General features: G+C 52.5%; 1 non-coding gene across 1 annotated transcript; it reads left to right on the forward strand.

Moving 5' to 3' along the window:
* Window positions 1-43: 43 nt before the first annotated feature.
* On the forward strand, window positions 44-115 carry trnah-gug (transfer RNA histidin (anticodon GUG)). Its single transcript has one exon. It is a non-coding gene; the product is annotated as a tRNA-His (tRNA).
* The last annotated feature ends 6,265 nt before the right edge of the window (window positions 116-6,380 follow it).

Raw genomic sequence — 6,380 nt, forward strand, 5'->3', positions numbered from 1 at the left:
GGCCCCTTTGTATTCAGGGACACGTCGGGTAGACCTGTAGCTCGCCGTGATCGTATAGTGGTTAGTACTCTGCGTTGTGGCCGCAGCAACCCCGGTTCGAATCCGGGTCACGGCAAGATTTTCTGTGTGCCATTGAAATTGAGCTCCATGTCGCCACCTCTCCTCACCCCTTCCTTCAGACATGTCTTTTTGTGCACGGCGCGTGCCCTTGATGTGCTCTGGATGTTCGAGTGAATTGAAACTGGGACCTTCTTTGAAAGCACAAGCTCTCAGGTTCGAACCCTTAGAGAAAAGACTGAAAACAAAACGCTCCTATTTATTTCGGAAGAATCTTGCTTCAGAGAGAATATGGTGCGTGTATATGGTTGGAGATATTGCCTTTGTGTTCAAACCCTGTTCCTCAACGGCATCTGCTGAAGAAAGGGAGTGGACACACTCGTCGATGGCCCCAGAGTACAAGCATTAAAAAAAAGAGTTGGCAGGAAAACTGATAGTGCGCTATAGACATTGGAGATGCACCAGTTCTTGACACAAGAGAACAAGAATGAAAACAAAGAGTGGCAGGAGGGGATGAATCAAGTCCAGTGAAGCAGGCTTTGATCACAGCTGCAAAAATATGGAGCGCTTCACGTATTTGCATGTCATTCTTTCGCTCTGTGCCCAGCAATGTTCTCTGGATCCCGGCCAATCAGCAGCTCGGATTGTCGAGCGTTTGTTGAGCGTTTTCGGTTTTGGGCCAATCAGCAGCTCGTACCCCTACTTCACGTGTCGGCTGTTCCTCTGGACGCCCCTGCGTCTGTGGGGCGTCCGGCCGACATGCTGTAATATGGCCCTCACCAAGTGTGGGCTCTACAGGACCATCCGGAGGGTCCTGGACATCGACGGCTGGTACTTGATGGCCACCGAGTACCTGGAGTGCCGTCGGTGTAAGAGGAAGGTAGCTGCCTGGTCGCAGGAGGTCGTGGGTCAGCTGGGAGAGGGGTATCGCGCCCTCTTCCCGGCAATCCTCACCTACAAGTAAGTAGCTGTCTGAACACTGTCACAGTATGTCTGTTTGTGGCGCCCTCTTCCCGGCAATCCTCACCTACAAGTAAGTAGCTGTCTGAACACTGTCACAGTGTGTCTGTGTGTGGCGTCCTCTTGCCGGCAATCCTCACCTACAAGTAAGTACCTGTCTGAACACTGTCACAGTGTGTCTGTGTGTGGCTCTTCTGTAACACATGATGTGCTCCTCTCTGTAGGCTTGCCTGCGACCGGCGGGTAATCATCCAGCTGCGTGAGCGTCCTCGGGGGAACAGCGCCACACAGCTGTACAAAAAACTCTGTGAGGCACACACAAAGGCCTGGATGCGGCGGTCCATACACTACCTCAGCGTCATGGAGCCCTTCACGTCGCGAGGTGTCGTGCGCATGTGCACCCCACCACCAAAACCGCCAGCCGTGCCCCAGTACGCATGGCTGTTAATGGTGTACTGCCACGACATCCTCTCCCGCCTGGAGGACGTGAAGGCCCGGGTCACCTCCGTCTTTGGAACGGTTTTGAAGATGGATTCGACCAAGAAGGTAAATGTGGTGCTATGTATGTATAAATATATATGTATATAAATGTGGTGCGGAGTATCACGCTCTAGCTATGTGCGTGCAGCCTTACTGAGATGCTTTATTCTTTCAAACAGGTGACCCGGAAGCTCGCCGGTGCTGCTGCCCAGACCGCAGCGTGGGCAACGAACGTCGGCAACGAGCAAGGACAGGTGCTCATGTCCGTGCTCACGGACGCCGAGGGTGCCGGCCTGTTGCCCATGGCTGCTGGGTTAATACGGCAGTATCGGGACGCTGGGGTGGAGCCGCCTCAGCTCCTCTACGTCGACCGGGACTGTTGTTCGTCCCACGGGGATCCAAGACAGCTGACATGTTCGGGAAGTGGGACAAGCTGGTGGTCCGGCTGGACATCTGGCACCTGATGCGGCGGTTCGCGTCAGGTGCGTTGTGGCAAAAACAATAATTAAACAAACAGCATCACAGTAAGAGACATCATGGTTCCATAACTTGATATAACATGCATTTTTCCATAACAGGTGTCACCACCGAGAGCCACCAGCTGTATAAACCCTTCCTGCAGCAGCTGTCTTCGTGCATCTTCTTGTGGGACCCAGGGGACGCAGCCCGGTTGCTCAAGGCGAAGAAGAGGATGCTTGAGGCGCAGGGGATGACCTTCTCGTCCGACGCCGGAGTGTGGAGGCACGTCAGCCGCAAGAATATGGCTCTCCATTGCCGTCGCTGCACGCGTGGAGCGGAGGAGACGGAGCGGCTGATCGGTGACCTCCTGGAAACCTTCGGCGGTGCCAACGGACGAGACACCATGGAAATTTCCCTGCTGGACCAAGACCGCATCCAGAAGATCTGGACGGAGCAGCGGCGCCACCTCCATTGCATCCAGGACCCGCCGGGCGTGGAGCTGTACACTGAGACCGGCAGGATGACCAAGGGGGGATCAGCCTGCCGGTGTACCGTTGTGCACGAGGCTCCACGTCCCTGGAGTCGTTCCACCTGCATCTCAACCGCTTCATTCCAGGTATGTTTCACATGCTTCACTGTCATGTCAATCTTTCACTGTCATCGACTCGCTGTCATTCACATTGTGTGCACTGAATAAACTGCTAAACAGATCTGTGTTCCTCCTCAGGAGAAAGTGCCAATCCCTGGCACTTCCAGGCATTTCTCCTGGAGGGGTTGACGCGGTGGAACGCCGACAGGGCGGCGTCCGTGGCACAGGAGGGACGGCCGCTGCTCCGCTCCTACAATGGCCCCCTGCAGCACTCCCTTGACCAGCTCAGCCAAAGGGTGCTTGGCACGAATGTGGTCAAGGATTACACCAAGCCCAGGGGGTACACGGGTAAGAACACTCAAGCCACCGCGCTTACACCTGTCCACACTGAATGATATTTGTACCAGACTGACTGATGCGATTTGTGTTGTTGTACTTCAGGGGAACTCATCGGCATCGAGTACCTGTACTCCCAGACGGGCAGAGTGCTGCAGGACGTCAGCTTGGACCTTGACATTCCGGACGCGGGGGGGGGACGTTCCCCAACTTGTCGAGGATGACGAGCTCACCGACGGCCCGCAGGAGGTGGAGGACCTCACCCTGCACGTGCCTGGCGAGTTCCCAGCTCCTCAGACGGACCCGCGGTCAGGGCGACCGGCTGACGCACCCGCGCCCGAGCCATCCAGTCCGACCGGTGCCCACGAGCCCGCACCCCACTCCCCCGGCCGGTCCTCGCCAGAGCCTCAGCAGGCTGCTGAGGTAAGCACGCCACCTCTTTGTGGTCTGCGACTGCAGTGCATCTCGCATCACCAAAAACTGCGCTCGCTCTGTTCCATCCAACTGACTTATTGTTTTCCATCTCTTCTTGTGTGTCTGCAGGACTACAGAGGACCGGATGACCAGCCGGGGTACCTGGCCGTGGTCCAGTTGGCCACGGCCTTGGTGGGGTTGCGTCACGACCCGGCCTTGTCCGAGGGGAGGGTAGACGAGCTTATCAGGCTCTACGAGGCCCTGTCACCGTACGACAGGGCCCGAGTAGTTTACCCTCCCCGCTACAGGGACAGGCCAGCTCAGGGGCGCTTCATGGCAGCCAAGCCAAGCCCTACCAGTATACCTGGTGTGGAAAGCTTGAGACGGTAAAGCTACGCTACCATCATACATTTCCCTGGTGTACAAACAAGCTGCTTTATGTAATGTTGCCCATTATCATGCTCATATCTGTCATTGTTTTTGTCCATTGTCCACAGCTGCCTGGTCGGAGAGACCTCTGGACCTGCCAGCAGTCCCAGCGCAAGCCGGCTGGTAGAGGCAGTATGCACCCAGCTCTGCCGCTTGATCCCCTCGGGCAGCCGTGCGCGCGGTGCCCGGAGGTCGCGGTGGGACAGCATACTGCTTCGGTACCAGCACATCCGGGACCTTGTGCTGGGCCACCAGAGGCTGATGGCTCGGGCGCCCATACAGCTCTTTGAGCTGAACGCCAGGACCCTCTCGCTATTGTATGTTTGATGCTTTTGATGTTATGGTAATGACATGCTTGAATGGCATGCTCTCAAAATTGAACATGTAACTAAAACACTACGTTGAAATCCGTTTTCAGGTTCACCAGGATGCAGCGGGAGAAGGAGAGGACTGTGCTAGCTTCAGGCGTTGCAGCAGAGGGACGACCACCAGCGGCAGCGGGTTCGGCGCCGTGCCCAGCAACAGCGGTGGATCGTTCTCCGGCAGCAGCAACAGGCCAGGCGAGGACGGCAGCGCCAAGGGCGGCGGGACCTCTGGCAGCAGCACCGGCTGTGGCAGCACCGGTGCCAGTTCTGCCAGCGCCAGTGCGCCCAATGGCGCCTTTACCGCATGCCCCCTCAGCTGTTGTCCTGGCCATACCACCGGCTGCTGCAGCTGCAACAGGACCTTTTCCGGCAACACAGCCTCTCTTTCTGGACCTCTCACTGCCCCAGCAGAGTGTGAGGGTGCTCCCCATCCCAACGCTCCCTCGGACAACGCCAGCCCCACACGTCCTCTCTCTGCCGCTGGCCGCCGCACATCACGCCGGCCCTCGGCTGCCTGCACCACCTCCTGCTCCCCCTCCTCAGCCTCGCTCTTCGTACAAAACTGAATGGCTGAGGAGGAAGAGGGCTGAGCAGAGGGCAGCGGCAGGAGCAGTCGTCGCTGCCCGGGCCGGCGTGCCACAAGAACAAAAGTGCAGGAGATGCGGCCAGCCAAAGCGGAGGGAGACCGGACACACCCGCTACGGCAATGTACATTTTTGCTCTGCCGCCGCGGCGGGTAAGAGTGTGGAGGACTGACTGAGGGAGATGAAGGACCAGGGTCGAGCCCCGGACTGATTTCGCATTCTCGCTGGGGCAGGTGTATATAGTTGTTTCAGTGTTTATTTGTTTTTTAAAGACATTGACTTTACCCTCCACAAGGACCGGGACCTTGGCGCGGTGTGGAGGCTTCCTACAAACACCGGTCCACACCTGCCACAACTTTTTTACAGCAAAAAAAACATTGTGTATCCCATTCACACCTGTACAACATTGCCATTCCTTTGTACTATTCTGATTCTTTGCACTGACAAGTTATACGGGCCTATACTGTGTGTGTATGCTGCCTATCATATGGCTTAAGAAAAAGAAAAGAAAACATTGTCTGTCCCATTTACACCTGTATAACACATTCACACCTGTATAACACATTGTCATGCATTTGTGCTGTTGTGATTTTATGCGTTGACAAGTTACATAGGCCTTTTGGACATGTGGGTATGTTCAATAATGTGGTCACTGTCTTTGGAGTTACGTCCAGTTGCCACTGGCTCTGTTGCCGCCGCGTTGGTACTTCACACTGTATGCTGCTGCTTTATGTATCCATGCATGTGTGTAATGAGCCCTTATACTATGCGTCTGTCTGCTGTGATTTATGTGGTTTAAAATAAGAGGAATGAAGCCTTGTGCCACTGTTCTGCATCACTACCACTGTTCTGCATCTCGCCCCAGAATATTTATGCCATGTGTCTGCTCTGATGCTCTATTTTTATTATTATTATTACTATCATCATCATCATCATCATCATCAAAATCATCATCATCATGTTTTATTGTATTGTAGTTTGAAATAAATAATCTATTTCACACTGTAGTCTACTGCTGCTGTGTTTGGTGTTTTCTGCATCTATACATCATCATCATCATCATCATCATCATCATCAACAACAACAACATCAACAACAACAAATATTTAATTGATATTTTTTTTACTGAAGAAAAAGGTGAAACGAATAATACACGGCATGTAACTTTTATTTATACATCGAAATAAAATTATTGACATAATATAAATGTAATATAATGTTTAACATAACAAATTGTAATATATATGCAGAAAAAGGTAAAACAATATAAATACAATATATCTATGCAGAAAAGGGTGAAACAATATAAAAAGGGGAAACAATATGAATACAATATATTATTTAACATACATTTTAATAAGGTGACACAATATAAATACAATATAATGTTTAACACAACAGATTTGAATAAAAGGTGAAACAAATAATACACAGCATGTTACTTTTATGTATACACATGAAATAGGCATAATATGAATATAATAGTGTGTAATGTAATGTTTAATATTTGTGCTTCGGTCGGGATTCGATCCTGCGTTTTGATGGTGTCTCGTTTGTACCGCGTTTGTGCGACTGGGCATGCGCGAAGGCACTAATGCGCATGCGCGACAACAGAGAAGAACGATGGCTGAGCTTTTCCCAGGGGCCATGTTAATCTGCTCTGTATCGATCCAATTTTAGTATATATGCTGCCTTAGCAAGCACAAG

Source organism: Siphateles boraxobius, unplaced genomic scaffold, assembly GCF_051911475.1.
Source record: "Siphateles boraxobius isolate OS27281-9 unplaced genomic scaffold, OSU_SipBor_1 6, whole genome shotgun sequence".
Classification (NCBI taxonomy): Eukaryota; Metazoa; Chordata; class Actinopteri; order Cypriniformes; family Leuciscidae; genus Siphateles; species Siphateles boraxobius.